The sequence below is a fragment of the Pelobates fuscus genome, chromosome 5 (assembly GCF_036172605.1).
Source record: "Pelobates fuscus isolate aPelFus1 chromosome 5, aPelFus1.pri, whole genome shotgun sequence".
Lineage (NCBI taxonomy): Eukaryota > Metazoa > Chordata > Amphibia > Anura > Pelobatidae > Pelobates > Pelobates fuscus.
This window is the reverse complement of record NC_086321.1, coordinates 381,664,368-381,682,983: the sequence shown is the minus strand read 5'-3', so window position 1 is coordinate 381,682,983 and position 18,616 is coordinate 381,664,368. Positions and strand designations below refer to the sequence as shown.

Here is an 18,616-nt window from a genome sequence, read left to right as displayed (position 1 = left end):
CGGCCGTACGAATACTGACCGCAGGAGGGAAAGAATCCCCAACACAGGGATACCCTACCACTACCCCAAAACGCCGAGACCGGGACCCCGACCCCCGCCTAGATAGAAGGGTGAGAACCCAAATACATAATGACCCTACACATAATACCAAAGAAAGGATTAAACTTGGGACGTCCTCAAGTCAGAAGGGATACACAGTAAGGAGGGGATAGGACACACATACGGCAGGTAAATCAGACCTCTGCCATAGCAGAGAATAGGAGACACATAACTCCAACCTAGGAAGAGAAACGAAACACGTAAGAAACGAATACCAAAAATCAGGGCCTCGGAACGGAGGAAACTTGGACACCGGCAGTCTCAGGATCCGCCACACGCTACATTTCAGATAAGGACCAACCAACACAGATACACACACACACACACGGACACAACACATAGGACAGGAGATACACCGACTAATAAGGGTAAATGCGTTAATCGATTTAAGAAACGGAGACAAATCAGGGGTGAGAATTCGGAGCATACACACTCTAAAGCTCTAAAGTGAACCAAATGTTGTAAAAGTTAATATGTATTTCATAAAGGGTCCTGCGAGTCCCTATTACACAGAGGCGCATGTGCCCTTGAAATATTCTGAATTTATGCAACCGTTGATACTGCCTATTGAAAATCTTTTTGGAGACCTGCGAGTCTCGACACGCAACTTAATATATGCTGAAAAATTATTCGAAAATAATAAAAATCATATTTACAAAAAAAAAAAAATTTATAAGTATATGGACTGGATTGCATTCCATAGACTTACAATATGGGCTGGTAGGCAACTTAGTCACAATCATGTCCTTGTCTACTGTCTGTCCCCAAGTTGCCCACCCCACACAAGACCAATATGGGCAAAAGTTATAATCTCTATTTGGGCATCTAGGACTCACATATTTATTTTTACTACTGGGACAAATATATTTATCGTTAGACCCATACGTCCTCTCCCATCTAAGATCCCCACATACATTCCACGGCTTTCTACCACTTGATATCGCCTTACACGCATCAAATAGCAGAACACCTGAAGAATATACGAATTCTAATACCGTCTTATTAATTAGGGTCCCCTGAGGATCTCCATTCCTGAGAGTCAACCAAATTGTACGGGGTTGATACTCTGGACTGAAGCACTTAGGTTCTCCTACTCCTAAATGGCACACACTATATTCTATATTTAGGTATCTACATCTTGATACATCTCCTTTACACTCGTATTGTGAATGCCAAATTAGGGTTTGGGAGATATGGTTACCTGTTCTTGTAGTCTTTTTTTTTTTTTTTAAATACTTTATTTTTGCATCCTGTCGGACAAAGAGAAATGAAAACAGTGCACAGGCTTACGCAGAAGCCATAAAATATATATAGACTTGTAGGAATAACAGCCATGAATTACTGTACATAAACTTCAAATAAGAAAATGTCACTTGCGGCTTGATGTCATCACTGTCTCAGTCCACCAGGGGTTTTTTTCTTTTCCGCAAGCTATCGTGGTGATGATACCATTTGAAGACAGAAACAACCGTGTAACACAACAGATTATACATAACTTCATGCATTGTAACCAAATAGGGTTGCCTCATCCCTTAGTAGAGGGGGTTAGTCTCAAGCTATCGTGGTGATGATACCATTTGAAGACAGAAACAACCGTGTAACACAACAGATTATACATAACTTCATGCATTGTAACCAAATAGGGTTGCCTCATCCCTTAGTAGAGGGGGTTTACCCTAGTGCACCTTGCCTTGCGCCTATCTTGTAGTGCGATTTATGTTTAAAGTGCGATTAGGGTCATGTTGCGTGGTAATACATCGTTGCTGTGTATTGGAAGTATAAAAAACTAAATGAGATTAAGAGTGTAGAGAGAAGAAAAAAGGGAAAGAGAAGAAAATGAAGGAGAGGGAGGGAAGGGGGTACAGGGTAGATGGGGAAAGTCGTATGCGACGTCTCAGAGCTGCTTGGCCATGATCGTATTTTTTATCGTTATGTGGTGTTTTAGGCGGTGACCGGGAGTACATAGCCGTGCCATGGTTCCCATACTCTGTCAAATTTCGGTGTGGTGCCTTTCAATCTGGCCGTCAGACTATCCATTAGGTGTACCTCTTTTATGTTGCCTATTACTCTCTGGGTGGTTGGTAAGTCTGTTTGGAGCCACGTTTGTGCCATCGATCTCCTGGCTGCCAGTGTAATTTTATGCAGTAATGTTTGTTCAACTCTTGTCCAATTGTCTACTGGTCTGTTCAGGAGGTATGTCCAAGGATTGAGGTCTGGTGCCTTATGGAATATTCCATTGACTAAATGATGGATTTTAGTCCAGAACGTCTGAGCTTTGGGGCAATCCCACCACATGTGGAGGTATGTACCCTTGTGTCCGCAATCCCTCCAACAGTCGTCAGTGGGTGTCTGGCCCATGCGGTGTAGTGTGACTGGGGTGGTGTACCACCTGAACATTGTTTTGTAGGATTGCTCCTGCAGTGTGACACTTATAGATACTTTATGGTTGGCTTCCCATATGTCCCTCCATTCCTCTCCCTCTAGTACCTCTCCCAGGTCTCTTTCCCATGCCTCCGTATATGTCAGTGGTCCCCACTCTTTTGATTCCGAGCATATGTGTGCATACATGGTGGTAATTAAGCCTTTTCGTGTATGCTCCTTCAGACACATTCTTTCATAGAATGTTAGAGGGGTGGTCGCCGCCTGTCGAATGTCAGTCCGTTGGACGTAGTCTCTGATCTGTAAATAACGGAAGAAGTCTGCTGGGGTGAGGTGTGTTCGCTGTTGAAGTGTGTCAAAGGGGACTAGTTTCTTATGTTCATACATATGGCAGATTCTCTGTATACCTGCCGTCTCTATGTTAGCGAAATCCCTAGCCGCTATGCCTGGGGGGAAGTACCTGTTCTTGTAGTCTTAATGCATACCTCACAGCTAGGAGTGTCGGTACCTCTACCTTCCTGAATATAAAAATACACATAAATAAACATTATCATAAACACATCTTTCGTCGTCATCCTCAGTCTTCGTCCGTGCGAAGGCACCTCAGCTTCCAGGCTGTAAGGGCTGCAGGGAATGGAGTTCTGCTCGTCTTCACAGGAGTCCCTTCGAGACTTTTCCTGGCTTATATACTATACGTCGGTGAGCGGACAGGCTTTATTATGGCCGTCTAAACACTCACTTTACCAAATCTCTGAAACAATAAAATTTGTAATCCACAAGGTTCCTCGTCACTCCGACTGAGTCGTGCGCTTTAACCGGATCTTGCAGGGATTCTCTGGATCTGCTGTAACTTGCCAAGAATCGACTGCTGCTGATTTAACCCTGGAGTGATGTATCCACGGAGTCACTTCGGCTACTTTTATCGCTGTAGGGGTAGACAAAAGAACAACATAAGGACCTCTCCACTTGGGCCCTAACGGTACATTATTCCACTCTTTAATCCACACTTGGTCTCCTGGTTGGTAACTATGAACTGGGGGATAAATATTCACAGGTAATCTATCTTGTACCCATTTCTGTACCTCCTCCATAGTCTTACCCAACTCTACAACCTGCTGCCGGGTAATTCCTTCTCCCAACTGACTCAAATCCCCCCTTAAGTTACCAAGTACGGGAGGTGGTCGCCCATACATGATTTCAAAAGGAGAGAGGCCCATCCTTCTGGTAGGTGTACTGCGGATTCGCAATAGAGCTATGGGCAAGAGAACGTTCCACTTAAGTTGGGTTTCCTGACACATTTTAGCCAACTGATTCTTAATAGTTCTATTCATTCTCTCTACCTTACCAGAACTCTGGGGTCTATATGCCGTATGAAGCCTCCACTTTATACCAAGCATATGAGTCAGTTGTTGTAGGCACTGATGAACAAAAGCTGGACCATTGTCCGATCCTATAGAGCAGGGTAGTCCATATCGGGGTATTATTTCTCGTAGCAGGAATCTCACAACTTCTCCTGCTTTCTCTGTACGAGTAGGACATGCTTCTACCCAGCCTGAATAGGTGCACACAACCACCAGCAGGTAGCGATGTCCACCCGATTTAGGCATCACTGTATAGTCAATTTGTAAATCGGACATGGGGAGTCCCCCCATAAACTGGACTCCTGGTGGCTTTACTGGTCCTTGTCTTGCATTATTTTTAGCACACGTTACACATCTTCGTACAATGGCCTGAGTCAAGTTGGACAATCTTGGTATGTAGAAATGTTTTCTGAGAGATTCTTCTGTGCTGTCTCTCCCAGAATGTGTCCCGTTGTGATAGTTTTGGACAATTTCTACCGCTAGTGATGCTGGAATGACTATTCTTCCATCTTCCAACTGATCCCATTTGTTCTCCAAATACTTTCCAGGTTCAGTCTTTAACCACTCCTCTTCTTGAGCTGTATAAACTGGAGTCCATTGAGACAGTGGAGTTGGTATAAGAGCAGCTATATGCCCCACATACTCCTGTCTTCCCGATTCAGCGGCACGCTTAGCTGCACTATCTGCCATCCGATTTCCTTTGGTCACATCACCATCTCCTCTCAGATGCGCTCGACAATGAATAATACCGACTTCTTTCGGCTCCCACACTGCTTCCAATAGTTGTAGGATTTCAGCTGCATACTTGATTTCTTTGCCTTCTGAATTCAATAGTCCTCTTTCTTTATACAAAGCTCCGTGGGCATGAGTGGTTAAAAACGCATACTTGGAGTCCGTATAGATGTTCACTCTTAAACCTTCAGCCAATTGTAACGCTCGTGTCAGTGCTATCAATTCTGCCTTTTGTGCTGATGTTCCATTCGCCAGTGGCCGAGCTTCTATCACCTTGTCTATTGTTGTTACTGCATATCCTGCATAGCGGATCCCTTCTTTCACATAACTACTGCCGTCGGTGTAATATTGAACATCGGGGTTCTGGATGGGAAAATCACGAAGATCTGGTCTACTTGAAAATACTTCATCCATTACTTCCAAACAATCATGTTGACTTTCAGTAGGTTGTGGCAAAAGGGTAGCTGGATTTAAGGTATTTACAGTCTCTAAATGCACTCTTGGGTTTTCACACAACATTGCTTGATACTTGGTCATACGGCTATTACTAAACCAATGATTTCCTTTGTAATCCAACAACGTCTGTACTGCATGTGGGACTCGTACATAAAGTTCTTGACCTAGAGTGAGTTTATCGGCTTCAGCTACCAGCAGGGCGGCTGCAGCTACGGCTCTTAGACAAGGTGGAAGTCCGCTGGCCACTGCATCCAGTTGCTTAGACATGTAGGCAACAGGTCTTTGCCATGATCCCAAGTACTGTGTCAATACTCCCACAGCCATTCTTCTTTGCTCATGTACATACAGGTAGAATGGTCGTGTGTGATCAGGTAGACCTAATGCTGGGGCACTCATCAAAGCCTTTTTCACATCTTCAAATGCCGTTTGCTGTTCTTGAGTCCATAAGAAGGGGTCGTGCTCTGTACCTTTGATAGCTGCATACAGAGGTTTTGCCAGTATCGCGTAGCTGGGAATCCATATCCTACAGAAGCCTGCTGCCCCCAAGAATTCTCGCACTTGTCTTCTATTCTTGGGTATCGGTATTTGGCACACAGCTTCTTTTCTCTCTGGCCCCATAATTCTTTGACCTTCAGAGATATGGAATCCCAGATATTTGACTGTTGGCAAACACAACTGAGCCTTCTTTCTAGACACCGTGTATCCTGCCTTCCAGAGAATGTGTAGTAGATCGTGCGTTGCTTGCTGACATATTTCTTTTGTAACTGCTGCTATCAACAAGTCATCTACATATTGTAACAATACACACTCTCCTGGGATGGACTCGAAATCCAATAAATCTTGACTTAGAGCTGAACCAAATAGGGTAGGTGAATTTTTAAACCCTTGGGGCAGTCTTGTCCAAGTCATTTGGCGTTTTGAGCCCGTCACAGCGTTTTCCCATTGGAAAGCGAAGATACATTGGCTTTCTGCAGCAATTCGGAGGCAAAAGAAGGCATCTTTGAGATCTAGGACTGTAAAGTAAGTAGCCCCGCCCGGAATTAAAGCAAGCAGGTTATATGGATTGGGTACAACTGGATGTATACTAACAACCGCATCATTGACTGCTCTCAAGTCCTGTACAGGTCGATACTCATCTGTACCGGGCTTTTGAACAGGCAGCAATGGGGTGTTCCAGGGGGAAGTACAGAATTTTAGGATACCATACCGTATGAACTTATCCAGATAAGATTGGATGTTCTTCTTAGCCTTCTGCGGGATGTGATATTGTCGTAGGCTCACTGGATAAACCCCAAGTTTTAGTTCGATTTTAATAGGTGGAATATTGCGGGCCAGTCCTGGTGGGTTGTTCTCTGCCCAAACTCCTGGTATGTTGAATAAGGATTCATCACTCCTAGGGTTTTTGCTAGTCAACGCTGTATAAAGTCGCCACTCTTCTTCCTTTGGTACGGATAATGTCATAATACCTGAAGGTCCATTAAACTTTAAGGATGTTGTTCCATTTGGTAGGAACGTAATCTGCGCTTGAAACTTAGATAGCATATCACGTCCTAGCAATTGGACTGGACATTCAGGCATATAAAGGAATTGATGTTTTACTACGTGGCCTCCCAATGTACAGAGTCGACTTTTAAGAACCGGTTTTTCAGCACTTCTTCCAGTTGCTCCTATTACAGTAATAGTTCTTCCAGATGGAGGAGCAACTAGATTAGTCACCACCGAATGTTCAGCACCAGTGTCGATCATGAACGCACTCCGTTTTCCCCCTATTGATACATCGACCATAGGCTCCGCTCGACCAAGGGGGATGGAGCCCGGTCGGTATCAATAGTCATCCATGACCGTGTCAGCCAATCCTACAAAGTCCCTACCTTCTCTATCGCGGGACCTTTGCGCTGCTGGAAAATACCTATCTTCCCTAACACTTCCTCTGTTCCCATTGCTCCCTCTATTACCATTACTCCCTCCGGGGCCTCCTCTACCTCTCGCTCTGCCTCTAAAGTTTCTGTAACCTGCCCTGGGTTGGTCTCTCTCGTACTGCTCTCTTTGTGGACACTCGTTCCTCCAATGCCCTTCTTCCTTGCAATACGCGCACTGATTCCTACTCAAAGGTTCCCTATTCCATCTACTATCGCCTCTATCTGGGCCCCGTCTATCTACGCCTGCGATCGCGACCGCTAGCATATCTGCCTTTTTACGCATCTTGCGCTCTTCCTCTTTCTTACTTTCTGTTTCCCTATTCATGTATACCTTATTCGCTACCTCCATTAATTGGGTGATAGACATTCCTGCAAACCCTTCTAACTTCTGTAGCTTGCGCTTAATATCTCCGTAAGCTTGGCTGACAAAGGCGGAGTTCACCATTCGGGAATTATCTGCGTCTTCCGGATTAAAGGGGGTATACAAGCGGTATGCCTCCAATAATCGGTCATAAAAGACACTGGGCGCTTCATCACTTTTCTGAATCACCTCAACTGTCTTCGACATATTAATGGCTTTCTTCCCTCCGGCTTTCATGCCAGCAATTATAGCGTCTCTATAGGCTCTGAGTTGAACCATATCAGCACCATTTACATTCCAGTCGGGATCAGTATTAGGGTAATGTGTTGCGGCCCATGCTGCTGGATTGGCTTGATTCAAAGCACGGGCTCTATCCTCTAGCGCTTTAATGGCCGCTTGATTAATCCTTGTCCTTTCCTCATTATTGAACAAAGTCATTAATAACTGCTGGCAATCAGCCCATGTCGGGTTATGTGTCTGAACTATCAAGGTGAACAGATCGGTCATAGCTTGTGGTTTCTCAGTGTACGAGGAATTGTGGGTCTTCCAATTCAAGAGATCGGTAGTCGTGAATGGGACATATACGAAGACTGGGTCAGCATGTGCCATTTGACCTGCGGCATCGATATAGGCTGACCCGGGATTCAGACGAAGAGGCATCTGATAATGTTTTAATTGTTGGGTACCGGTCAGTTGTCGGGTTAGTATGGGGCTACGTGGAGGGGCGTCAGTTAGAGGTTCCGGTCGGGGGGTAATAAAGCATGAGGATGTGGGAGCTTGGTTTTGGGAAAAGTTAGTAAATAGAACACTTCGAGTCGAGCTAGAAGAAGCTTGACCGGAAGTCTGAAGTGGCGCCAAATCAGGATATTCAGATCTAATGGGGGTTGGTTCTGGTTCCGGAAGGGGAGATTTAGTACGAGAGGGGGTGGATTCTGTACTGGAGGAGGAAGCGGAAGTGGATGGGGGCAATGGGGGAAGGGGTGCAGGACTTCATGCATTCGCGTCACTTCCTCTTAAAGGAAAGTAAGGGGGCGGCAAAGGGATCTCGGACTCAGGGGGCGTGTCCAAAATGGGCCTAACACCAGTCCTAGTGGACAAACAAGTCCTAGCCACCATGAGGCGACATTGCTCCTCGTGGCATGTCTGAATCCATTTTGGCGAGTCATTTACGGCCTGTCTCCAACAATCAATATAAGGAAACTGCCCGTAAAGTTCAGGCCTACCCGACACAGCCACGTGTACGCGCTGTGTTGGATCCAAACTGCCACGTGGCGGCCATGCCGCAACCAAAGTAGGCCACTCCCTAGTACACAAAGTGACCAAACGTACAGGAGACATTTTAACCCCAAAATCACATGTTTTGAATCCCTTTTTAAAATTCTTCACCATACAACCTAAGGGATCCGGAATCGTTGACTCCGACGCGCCCATACTTATCAATGGAACGTCGTTGACAACGAATACTATGCACACGTACTTTTCAACAGTCACACCCGTTTCCTCTGGCAACAGCACCACGTGGTACGGTTACCAAGTGAAACGTACACAATAACACAATAAACACTCAGGGAATTCCCGTACACACACAGCTGTTCCACCAGTCACTAGATAATCAATATTATGCCCTTTGGCGAAACTATACAGTCACCCACGCTATAATTCTCTATATATGAATTACCCGTCTATAACACACCCCAGTAACATCGTCTTTTACAAATAGCGGTTACAGTACGGTTAGCATAGGTCAAAGCACAATTTAAGGTCACAATACAATTATTAGTGGTTATGGTGTTAAACATGCAATAGACGACAATGATTAGTACTTATATACAGTGTCAGTAAATATACAGGGTTATGGTACCGTGCACTATGATACAGCAACACACTATTAACACTCTCGCTAGACGGCTGAGCTCGCGCTACCTAACAAGATATACACTTTACTAAACAATCTTTAACACATTTACAATCCCAACTAAACTATTGGCCAGTACCTTGAATGGACTACCTAAAACTATATACACCCGTTTTGGTTAGCCACACTGCCCAAGCACCACATATAGCGAGCTAGAGGACCGAATTTACACAGGCGCCTCTTAGTCGATTACTATCAAAAATCTAGTGGGTTCCAAATTTACACGCCTTCCCACTTAGCCAAGATAGGTTGAGAGCTAGCGAACCGAATTTACACAGGCGCCGCTTAGTCTCCCGGTCCCTCCGACCTAGCGAACGTAATATACACCCTAGAAGGCTAGTCTAGACAAGACACCGGTGTCCGGCTAGGGCTATTTACACAGGACCCCGCCTGACTAACCAAATCAAACGGTCTGACTAAAGAGCGTTCGATTGAGCGGTGCGCCTTCGCTCCTTCCCTCCGACAGAGGGGACAGATTCCATACACAAATAACCCCTTATGGGCCTACCGCACAATCGGTATACCCCTAGTGGGTCTGCCGTCTAAAACAGCAGTTTCACACTCACACTCATCGACGGGGACACCCCAGCACTTCTTACGTAGAGGCCGATGATCTCCTGGACAAAAGACCAGTGGCGCCGAGACGAAGGGAGGTCCACGCAGAAGTTCAGGGGTGCAGCCGTAGAGAACGTGGGCAAAGATAGACCGTCTCACGCCTCTGCCTCTCAGCTACCGTTGAACGATGAGTTTCCCGGCCAATGCACCAAATGATACCGGAGAAACTGACGGAAGCCAAGCACAGAGAGATGGACACAGGTTTCTTCAGGAAGGAAGAGATTCTTTATTGGATCACCGATCGGGACTCAGAGGGACTAATGTCACCAAAATACAGCAAGTTCTGAGCCCCGGACAATAGTGCAGGCTCCTTATATAGGCACATAACTCCTCCCATATTAAGCTCCACCCGCACATTCTCTTGACCAATCAATACAAATAAGAATTAACTTCCTGCTTGACCGCATGGCCTGTCCAGCACAATGGAGGTGGGGAATACTACATCCTGTATTCTTGCACATGCTCCGTACACTACTGATCATATCTTGCCTCGTGCAACCAACTGATCGATACGTCAGCATATGCACGTACACATGCCACGTGGTAATCTCGGCCTACTAAATTTATTTTTACCGAGATTCCACCACAGTATAAATCATTGTAGGGCACTAGCAGGCTAGTCCGACACTATGACTTGCTTCATTTATACACAGAGGTAAAGGTATGCCCTCGACATGTTGGGTATTGTATGTATGGAGAAGTGTTAGACATCTCTCTAACTGGAGTCGCTTACAATGTACCCCTGGAAACATTATCAGTATGGTACTTTATCACATCAGTAGTAGGTCTTATAATGTAGAGATAGATAAAAGCAGGGAAATGGGAATCATAAGACATAAAAGAAAACTTAATGCATATTGTTTAATACACTTAAAATCAGGTGTTATCGAAGAGAGGATATACTCAGATGGCAGTCCCAAGAGCGATTTCAGCCTATTCCTCTGAGTGGCAAAGCTGCTGCTTCGCTTGGGAAAGTGTTACTCTGGAACAGGGTACCTCCTCGGCCCCAGGCCTGCATGAGGGCCGGCATCTCTTGACTTGGGTTCGTCGAGGGACCAAGTCTATCCCCTTCAGAGGGAGGGTGGAGGAGTTGAGTGGTGGTCACCGCTGATCATGGATGTTCTTCCGCCCGCGTGGGCGATGCCTGGAGGTCTTTCCTCGGGTGGCCCCCAGCCTTGGTGAGCGGTCATGTGGTTGTGTCCGCTTTGTTTGAGGACTTGCGCTCTGAGGAGACTTTACCCTGCGTGGCTGCTCCTTTCTCCGGTTTCCTTTCCGCAGCTCAAACTTTAGCGTTGTGGTGTCTGTTCTACGTGCTTGAATCGTCCGCCAGAAGTTCTGGAATATCTGATCTAGCAGCCACAGGAAGTAGGCAGTGGAGTAGCTAAATGCCCCCTTGGTGGTATTCGTGCCTTGTGAATTTGTGCACACAGTGTCCGCCATCTTGGGGCGTCATTGTGCGATTCGATGACGCCCCTGTTTTATGTGAAAAGCAGAACTGGTGTAGCCTACTGCTTTCCAGAAGGGACCGGGATATCCCCGGTCCGGTCCAGGGGGGTGGGATAGGAGAGTCTTGTCTAGAGTGGTTGGATTCAGAGGGAAGATTGCGGTTGTCTCTCCTCCACTCTGACTCCAGTAGGCCGCAACCTGCCGCCGCAGTTCTCGGAGCCTCCGGGCGTCGATTAAGGTGTCCACAGGTAGAGCAAGGTACCCCCAGCATGGGATTCACCTTGGGTAGAGGTCTCCACTTCTGTAGCTCGGATCCAAGCTTCACCCCCTGTATGCATTTTAATAACCTCGGTTTGTATTATAAGTTATGGAACCACTGGGTGATAAAAATTAGAACATCGGCGGTCTAGCTAGCTCCGCCCAAAGTTTATCCCTCCTGCAGTGGCGTCCCAAGGAATGAATGATGATTGTATAAATGATGGTGTGGCTGGGGTCCTACTCTCAATAAAGCGAAATTAGACTATAAAGCTTTGCAAGGAAACGTCTGGATAATGTGATTACAAATAATACTGTATACACAGAGCACTTTTCTCAATTTTATATTTTTTCTGAGAGAGAGATGTGAGTGCTCTATGAACGAATAGACAACAAACATCAGTAATAAAGAAGTTCGATAACAACATATGACGATCTTGGTATTGGCCTTAGAGTGCTGAATGGTTGTGACGCATTGAATGCCAACTTCTGATGTTAAAAAATAAATAAAAAGGTTAACACGTTTTGGGAGAATAGATGGTTCGATGTCCCTCAGTGAAGAATAGCCGTCTCTATTGGGATTGAAATGAGCTACTTTACCCAAAGTTGTTAATTTCACTACAGTTCACTGATATAGTGAGGAAATCCCATTGTCAGATCTCTATAGTGAAGTGTGTGTTGCCATGGTAACAGTGGATGAAACATGCCAGAAGCGTATGAATTCTGCGTACTGTTGAGCATGGCTTGCAAGTGCTCCCCTGGAGTATGTAGCATTCATGTGCTCATGGTGTGAAGTTAAAAAAAAATACCCCCAGCCAGGCTCCCACAGAAGGAGCCATAATAAAGCATTAACACATTGAAGCACATGAATGCCACATACAGCTGGTCAGCACTCTGAAACCATGCTTTCACAGAAAAACATGGCGATCTGCACACACAGGGAGAGATACTGAAAGCTGAGTTTCTCTTTATCTGAATTGTAATATTATTTTGTTATATAAATAATTTTAATATGTGTTATCACAGCAGGGAACACATGAAGCAGAGTTGATCTGTAATGATAAAGCTTGGGATATTATCTCACTGTTAGTGGTTTAATTATTAATTATTATTGATAATAACATGTTCAGAGATAAGATGCCACAAGCAAGATGGCGGCACTGGGAAGCCGGAAGCGTCCCTTCCTCGAGGTCTTCCCGGCACGCACCTCGCCCTCACTTAGTTCCGGCCTGTTGCCTGGTTACGGTAAACTAAACGTTCTGGATCCCGAGTGTGAAATCCCGGTGCCAGCTCGCTCGAGGTAACGGAGCTTCGTACATCGCTTTCAATCTCTCCCGGCCCCCCTGCGGCCCGCCTGAACCGGCATTAGGATTAATGTTATTATTATTATTACCCCCCTGCACCCCATTATTATTACCCCCCTGCACCCCATTATTATTACCCCCCTGCACCCCATTATTATTACCCCCTGCACCCCATTATTATTATTATCATTAACCCACTGCACCCCATTAATATTATTATCATTAACCCCTGCACCCCATTATTATCATTAACCCCCTGCACCCCTTTTTTATTATTATTATTATTATTAATAACCCCCTGTACCCTATTATTATTATTAAGCCTCTGCACCCCATTATTATCATTAACCTCATTATTATTATCATTAACCCCTGCACTGCCAGTATTATTAACCCCCTGCACCCCATTATTATTATTAACCCCTCCACTGCCATTATTTTTATTATTAACCCCCTGCACTTTATTATTATTATCATTAACCCCCTGCACCCCATTATTATTATCATTAACCCCTGCACTGCCAGTATTATTATTATTATTAACCCCCTGCACCCCATTATTATTAACCCCCCCACTGCCATTATTATTATCATTAACCCCCTGCACCCCATTATTATCATTAACCCCTGTACCCCATTATTATTATCATTAACCCCTGCACTGCCAGTGTTAGCATTAACCCCCTGCACCCCATTAATATTATTAACCCCCTGCACCCCATTAGTATTATTATTAACCCCACCACTGCCATTATTATTATTAACCCCCTGCGCCCCATTATTATTATTATTAACCCCTGCACCCATTAATATTTTTAACCCCTCCACTGCCATTATTATTAACCCCCTGTACCCCATTATTATTATCCCTTCCACTGCCATTATTATTATTAACCCCTGCACTGCCATTATTATTAACCCCTCCACTGCCAGTATTATTAGTATTATTAACCCCTCCACTGCCATTATTATTAGTATTAACCCCTCCACTGCCAGTATTATTAGTATTAAGCCCTGCACTGCCATTATTATTATTATTATTAATAAACATTTCACTGCCAGGGTCTCCACCGGTTAAACCCACGGTCTGTTAACCCTTGCACTGCCAGGGCCGCCAAGTCCCATAGTGAGGGCTTTCCATGATCAGGACAGCACTTTACATGCATCGCCAGACAGTGATTTATATCAGCCACTAATTAACCCTCAGTGACCGGTGTCAGAACAGCCACTATTTAACCCTTCAGTGACCGGTGTCAGAACAGCCACTATTTAACCCTTCAGTGACCGGTGTCAGAACAGCCACTATTTAACCCTTCAGTGACCGGTGTCAGAACAGCCACTATTTAACCCTTCAGTGACCGGTGTCAGAACAGCCACTATTTAACCCTTCAGTGACCGGTGTCAGAACAGCCACTATTTAACCCTTCAGTGACCGGTGTCAACAGCCACTATTTAACCCTTCAGTGATCGGTGTCAGAACAGCCACTAATTAACCCTTCAGTGAACAGTGTCAGGGAGAACTGCCACTATTTAACCCTTCAGTGACCAGTGTCAGGCAGCACAGCCACTAATTAACCCTTCAATGACCGGTGTCGGAACAGCCACTAATTAACCCTTCTGTGACCAGTGTCAGAACAGCCACTAATTAACCCTTTAGTGACCGGTGACAGAACAGCTACTAATTAACCCTTCAGTCAGGGAGCACAGCCACAAATTAACCCTTCAGTGACCGGTGTCAGGGAGCACAGCCACTAATCAACCCTTTCAGTCAGGGAGAACAGCCACTAATTAACCCTTCAGTGACTGGTGTCAGGGAGCACAGCCACAAATGAACCCTCCAGTGACCGGTGTCAGGGAGAACAGCCACTAATTAACCCTTCAGTGACCGATGTCAGAACAGCCACTAATTAACCCTTCAGTGACTGGTGTCAGGGAGACCTGCCACTATTTAACCCTTCAGTGACTGGTGTCAGGGAGACCTGCCACTATTTAACCCTTCAGTGACTGGTGTCAACAGCCACTATTTAACCCTTCAGTGGTCGGTGTCAGAACAGCCACTAATTAAACCTTCAGTCAGGGAGCACAGCCACAAATTAACCCTTCAGTGACCGGTGTCAGGGAGCACAGCCACTAATTAACCCTTCAGTCAGGGAGAAAAGCCACTAATTAACCCTTCAGTGACCGGTGTCAGGGAGCACAGCCACAAATTAACCCTTCAGTGACCGGTGTTAGCGAGAACAGCCACTAATTAACCCTTCAGTGAACAGTGTCAGAACAGCCACTAATTAACCCTTCAGTGACTGGTGTCAGGGAGACCTGCCACTAATTAACCCTTCAGTGACCGGTTTCAGGGAGACCTGCCAGTAATTAACCCTTGAGTGATGGGTGTCTGGGAGAACATGGTGGATTTATCAGCCCATAATTAAACCCTACATAAACATTGTCACCATGGATGGAATATAGGGGTGGGGAGTCTTTTTTTTTTTAAAATAATTTTTATTCACAGAATTTTCTTAAAATATGTTACATCGATAAGAGAGAAAAACAGGAAAGACACTGTTTTGTATTAACATATACATAGTTACATAGTTACATAGTTAAATAGGCTGAAAAGAGACATGTGTCCATCAAGTTCAGCCTTCCTCACATTTGTTTTTTGCTGTTGATCCAAACGAGGCAAAAACCCCAGTCTGAAGCGCTTCCAATTTTGCAACAAACTAGGAAAAAATTCCTTCTTGACCCCAAATAGCAGTCAGATGTCTCCTTGGATCAAGCAGCTATTAGCCCACTAATTAGAAATGATATCCCTGTATGTTATATTATATATATATTATACAAGGTTGGTCAAGCAGAACCCGATCACTTCTGAGACTCGCAGGTCTCCAATTTTCTAGAAGTAGGTTACGTCAACATGAAACATCAGTCAGTAAATGCAGCCAAGCAAAGATTTCGATTTCACAACTGCAACATACTTAATGCCGATGAGATTGCTGAGGTCAATGTGCAGTGGTAAGAAGAGGTGGATGGTGATTGCCCAGGAAATCCTCTATCCCAATTCTTGTCAATCTGGTTATTTTGTTTTCCTGGCACTAGAGTGCCCTGAGGGTGCCCCCACCCTCAGGGACCCCCTCCCGCCCGGCTCTGGAAAAGGGAAAGTGTTTAAAACTTACCTTTTTCCAGCGGTGGGCGGAGAGCTCTCCTCCTCCGATCCGCCTCTTCTCCTCCCCGTCGGCTGAATGCGCACACACGGCACGAGCTGCGCGCGCATTCAGCCGGTCACATAGGAAAGCATTCATAATGCTTTCCTATGGACGCTTGCGTGCTCTCACTGTGATTTTCACAGTGAGAATCACGCAAGCGCCTCTAACGGCTGTCAGTGAGACAGCCACTAGAGGAAATAGGGGAAGGCTTAACCCATTCACAAACATAGCAGTTTCTCTGAAACTGCTATGTTTATGAAAAAATGGGTTAACCCTAGCTGGACCTGGCACCCAGACCACCTCATTAAGCTGAAGTGGTCTGGGTGCCTAGAGTGGTCCTTTAACCCCTTAAGGACCAAACTTATGGAATAAAAGGGAATCATGACATGTCACACATGTCATGTGTCCTTAAGGGGTTAAGCATATAGATGTCATATTAAGAATTGCAAGATTTGTTTGCGTTTGTCTTCATATCCTGCACACTTGAAGATTGTCCTCTGAAAGTAACTAAAATCCGTTTAATATTCACTAAGGGGATTATTCACCTAACACTACATTGTAGTGAATTGTAAATTGATAGCTGAGCGGGGATTTTTTTGTAATGGAGTAATGGAGAATTGATAAAAGGATTACAAATTGAGTTATTTCATGTTATTCTCCACCAATCCCAGTTAAAGGAAAACTAAACACTCAGCCAGGGTTATTCAAACAGTGTTAATTGCTGGAATTCACAGCGGATTTCAGAGTAAAATAGCCAAACTGGCTACCGTGGTCTAAAAACGTACTTCCAGTTACTTCCGATTCACCGTGAATACCCTGCACCGCCAGAATGAGCTTACACACAGAAAGGGGGCACAATGGCACAGCCGTGTCAGATTACAGCTAGTGTGGCAATAATGGAGTTGCTGCTGTCACTAAACAGCAGACTGCAGCGGATTCAAATCCAAACGGCAAAAACAGCTGTGGCAGAATTTTTCCAGATCATCTGTTTTTGCCTAAATTTTGCCATTCCAGTTTATATCAAGCATTCCCAAGACATTTAATATGAAAATAAAATATAATAAAGTTCAATGATCTAATGTAGGGGTATACTGAGATATCCCTACACCCCCAGGTTCTGAGCCACAGGCCAGCTCGTAACCTACCATATTAACTTGTCTGAATGATCCAATGTAGGGGTATACTGAGATATCCCTACACCCCCAGGTTCTGAGCCACAGGCCAGCTCGAAACCTAATATACCAACTTGTCTGAATGATCCAGTGTAGGGGTTATATCTAGATACCACTATACCCCCAAGTTCTGAACCAAAGGCCAGCTCAAAACCAACCATGCCATCTTGTCTGAATGATCCAATGTAAGGGTATACTGAGATACCCTTACACCCCCAGATTCTGAGCCACTGGCCAGCCCAAAATCTAATATACCATCTTGTCCGAATGATCCAATGTAGGGGTATACCGAGATACCCCTACACACCCAGGTTCTGAGCCACAGGCCAGCTTGAAAACCTACCATACCAATGATCCAATGTTGGGGTATACTGAGATACCCCTACACCCGCAGATTCTGAGCCAAAAGCCAGCTTGAAACCTACCATACCAACTTTTAAAAACACATTCAATCCCTTAAGCAACCCGTTCCACCCCCCCAATTTACCTATCCAGCCCCCTGCTGCTGTCACCAGACGGAGGATAACTCCAAACCTAACACAAAATCACGGAGGGTGGGAGGGACAACAACAAGGTCAGTGAGAAAGCATTAGAATGGGAACATTTTAAGATGATTGCCCTATATATATCCGCCTGCCCATCCCAGGTAACTAGCCAATCCAAACACACTAACTCTGAAAGTCCGCCTCCTAGCTCTGTCACGGCCCATCCCAGGTAACCAGCCAATCCAAACACACCAATTCTGAATGCCCACCTCCTAGCTCTCTGAAGGCCCATCCCAGGTAACTAGCCAATCCAAACACACTAACTCTGAATGCCCGCCTCCTAGCTCTGTCACGGCTCATCCCAGATAACTAACCAATCCAAACACACTAACTCTGAAAGTCCGCCTCCTAGCTCTGTCACGGCCCATCCCAGGTAACTAGCCAATCCAAACACACCAATTCTGAATGCCCACCTCCTAGCTCTCTGAAGGCCCATCCCAGGTAACTAGCCAATCTAAACACACTAACTCTGAATGCCCGCCTCCTAGCTCTGTCACGGCCCATCCCAGGTAACTAGCCAATCCAAACACACCAACTCTGAATGCCCACCTCCTAGCTCTCTGAAGGCCCATCCCAGGTAACTAGCCAATCTAAACACACTAACTCTGAATGCCCGCCTCCTAGCTTTGTCATGGCTCATCCCAGATAACTAACCAATCCAAACACACTAGCACTGAAAGCCCACCTCCTAGCTCTGTCGGCACATCCCTGGTAACTAGCCAATCCAAAGACTCTAACTCTGAATGCTCGCCTCCTAGGTCTGTGAAGACCCTATTCCACTAAGTTATGCTGATCCATGGGCTACATTTTTTGTCATTGTTGAGCTGGACATGACTCTGAGCTCTTTTGATGAATAG

General features: G+C 45.3%; 1 protein-coding gene across 2 annotated transcripts in view; it reads left to right on the top strand.

Moving 5' to 3' along the window:
* The first annotated feature begins 12,769 nt into the window (after positions 1-12,769).
* The window catches only part of DNAI2 (dynein axonemal intermediate chain 2), a 36,272-nt gene continuing 30,425 nt past the window's right edge, over positions 12,770-18,616 (top strand). For both annotated transcript variants that reach the window (XM_063453438.1, XM_063453439.1), the window contains exon 1: positions 12,770-12,838. The gene's annotated coding sequence lies outside the window, so the exon portion shown is untranslated. The remainder of the gene's footprint in view (positions 12,839-18,616) is intronic.